This window comes from Montipora foliosa, chromosome 7 (genome assembly GCF_036669935.1).
Source record: "Montipora foliosa isolate CH-2021 chromosome 7, ASM3666993v2, whole genome shotgun sequence".
NCBI lineage: Eukaryota > Metazoa > Cnidaria > Anthozoa > Scleractinia > Acroporidae > Montipora > Montipora foliosa.
In genome coordinates, this window is record NC_090875.1 from 11,884,244 (window position 1) to 11,887,707 (window position 3,464).

General features: G+C 39.7%; 1 pseudogene; it reads right to left on the bottom strand.

Annotated features, from left to right (window-relative positions):
- LOC138010620 (uncharacterized) overlaps positions 1-1,286 on the bottom strand; it is a 1,826-nt pseudogene extending 540 nt beyond the window's left edge.
- Between the last annotated feature and the right edge of the window lie 2,178 nt (positions 1,287-3,464).

A 3,464-nucleotide genomic window follows, 5' to 3' on the forward strand; every position in this document is an offset into this window, starting at 1 on the left:
TTCCTCCAGCAGGTCAATCAACTAACTTTCGTGCGTGTAATTTTCCTGTCACTTGTGCTTCCAGTCCAAAATTTAGAAAGGAAACTGAAGTAGCCTGAAGGAGTTATCCCAACTAATGCCTTTATAGTGTTCCATGTTGCCCTCTGAGCATATGGTGAGGTTGGCTTCTCAATGAACACCTCAGTGCAATCTATAAATATCCTTGTGTTTGGATAGTGTTTGAAAGAGTGAGGGAGATTTTCCTTAACCTCATCCTTACTAGGCCAAAGTACTAAAGTTTCCTTAAATATCGTTGCAAGAAAGCAAACCCAGATTGTAAATATTCGGCTGACCTGGGCCCGGGAAACAGAAAATACATCAAGTAGATGTCTCCCCATCAATCCAAGCCTCAGCCTAACAAGACATAGCACAAATTCCTCGGTGACAGTAAGACTTCTTTTTGGCCCTGTTTTGGCAATGGGTGAAGTTTGGTATTTCATTTGCTTGTTTTTGTTTTTATCCCAGTATTTAAGCTTTTGAGCCTCTGGTGTGATACAGTTCACCAACATGTTAAAACATCCTAATGTAGGTAGCCCGGTGTAAAACTTTATGGAATCATCATTCTTTAAGACATCCTCCAAGAATAACTCTCCTTTAAGTTTTGCTTTATTCGATAACCTTTTTTTCAAGCTTTTTGTCTGTTCCTCAAGCTCTTCCAAGTGACCTATAGTAATGTCTGTTTGACAGCTAACTGATTTTACTTTGTCAGCAGGTTTAGTATCCCGATGTTCACTAACCGAATCCCGATCAATTCCGTCACTTTCTGCCCATAAGAGGTGTGAATGGTCATGTTGAATATATTGCACATTGGCAGCACCTGACGCGACAAATGATTCTGCTTCATTCATAGGATAATTTTCTCCAATGGTGTCCGCGCATAACTTCGGATCAGATGTTATGATATCCTTGTTCAGCCGTCGCTTCTTCCTTATCGATTCGTAGCGAACACTTCTTGGACTTTCTTCCTCGTTCAATTTGAACATTGTCGGCAGAGCTGAGTCTAGAATCTTTCTTCTACCATTTAAAATTTTTTTGTACGTTTCCGGAGCAAAATGTGCGCTACATATCCTCAGGCTCTTTGGCATTCAACTCTTTGCTTTGCTCGCTTCGACTGAAAACTTGTTGTCCACTCTACGGCAGAATTTCAACCATTTTTTCAGTCCTTTGTCGCAGGGGAATATACAGTAAGATAGATCTTGTCTATTATGATTTCCATTTGTGCAGCAGGCGACTGAACAATAAACCATAATGAAAATACAACTTGTGAAACACAGGAAGTTTTCCCCGAGAGCCTTTGTATTTTCGCGCCGTCGAGCGTAACTTCGCACCTAGCCTCGATGTCGTGTCTTAATTTCGGCACCAGGGGCCTGTTTCTCGAAAGTCCCGGTAATTACCGGGCCCGTTAACTTACCGGGACCGTTACCGGGAAACTTTATCGGGACCGAAAGAGTGTTTCTCGAAGCACCCGTAAACTTTCCCGGTACTTTTCGGGGCCGATAAAATAACCGGGAGTTACCAGGCTCTTGCATACACTTCACGCTCGTCATGAAAAGAAGGACAATGACTTGGCACTAGATCCGTAGAGCTCGTAGCATCCAGTTTCCCAACCGAGCGCTGTGATGTAAACAAAGGTGGCGTTCGAAGAGATGACCTTCCATCGTTCCTATTTACACCTTCTAGCAGTGAAGGCGACTTTTTAAACCTCATTGACGGGAGAAATTCTGCAAAGGGTGTTTAGATGGCAGCATTTTCTTTTATTCACGCTTTTTGTAAGCAACACTTTTAGTTTGCTGGGAAGCAACGTTCCTTTGGAGTAATAGAAGCTCAGAAAATGTTACAACGAGGTTAAGCGAAATTCTCGATCTCGAAGGCTTCGATTCAATACAAGTAGCAAATTGCAGCGTACAGCGAACCAGTGGAAGGAGGTATGTCTTTGAGTCATCGTTTAGCATTATCAGATGTTTTGAATTCTCTTCAAGAACACCTGTTTTCAATTTTATCTCGACAGGTACGTCGGGTGGAATTCCGTCTTACCTCAGGTTCACTGCATTTATTTCGATTTTCATTGGCATATATATGCGAACACTCTCAAGATACACTATTTGAAAAAAATCACGTTTATTTAATGAAAACAAAATAATGTTCTTAATTATATAGTTATTTATCATAAGGGTATAGTAGATTTTAAAAGACATTGCTAAAAGGGATCAATTAGTAGGTAATCACTAAATTAGTTTATGGGATAATTCTATCCTTGATTTATTGTGACTCCTTCAAGTCAAAGATACTTGGTGAACCCCTAGCTGGAAGTAAGATAATTATATTGTTAAATTTGTGGCACCTTTATTAAGGGGGTGGCACTTAACTACAGAAGGACAATGGTTGCTAAGGAACCTGTTTAGTCAAAGAGCCCTACAAAAAGGTTGCATGGATGGTTCTTTGAAGTAACTCTTTCGATGGAAATCTGACATCACTTCAATAAAGGTGTATGCGCAACTAGTCCCAGTCCTCGGTCTCGAAAAGAACAAAAAGATGAGGCGGTTTTTTCATCAGATGGGAACAGTCCCATCAATATTTGTAAACTGTAGCTTGGAATTTGTATTTGGGCAAAAAATGGAACTGATATTTTGAAAAGTGCATCATCAGAGGAGGGCCGTAAATCCATGCTACACTGATTTTGTGTTAGATTGTTCTTGTACTGTTGCATTAAAAAAATTGTGAAAAACATACCGGTAGTTAACTCGCTGAGTTGTTAGGCATTTTCTGTTTTGGCCATGTGATTAACCAAATGTGGTTGTCAGTCAAATCAGTAGAAGAAATGTTAAATAGAACACTCTTGACAAAAAATGGCAACTGCAGAGTTAGAGACTCAAGAAATGATAATTTGAAGGGGTCCATAGCAACAGTTTGGTAGTTAAGAGCCACCCCCCTTAAACCTGATTGTTTTCATGCGGCAATAATGACTTAAATGCTGAATTAAATGTGTCGTCAGTAATTCAAACTGTGATAGCATCTTACAAGCTAAAAATGGGGAAATTGGAACTAGAAAGTGACATTTTGAAGGAGAAGCAGGTACCAATAATACTCAGTCATCCTGAAATCACATTTGATGAACAGGGTTTTGTTAAGCCATGATGAGTCCAGGTGATCTGGTGGTAAATTTGCGGTCTTAAGAAAAGATTGATTTTGTTGTCGTCATTTTCATGTCTTTGAGACAGATGTCCTGTTGATCATAAAAAAGACTGGCTAGATTCTAGAATAACCGTCTACTTAATTTGCATAGGAATAGCGTCTGTTATTAATATGCCTAGTTCTTCAAAGGGCACTACTGCAAGAATACAATACTGGCCGGGTATTCTAGAATCACTTCGTGTTACATTCTAACACTCGACCAATGGAAATGAAGCAATTGAGTGATTAATTTT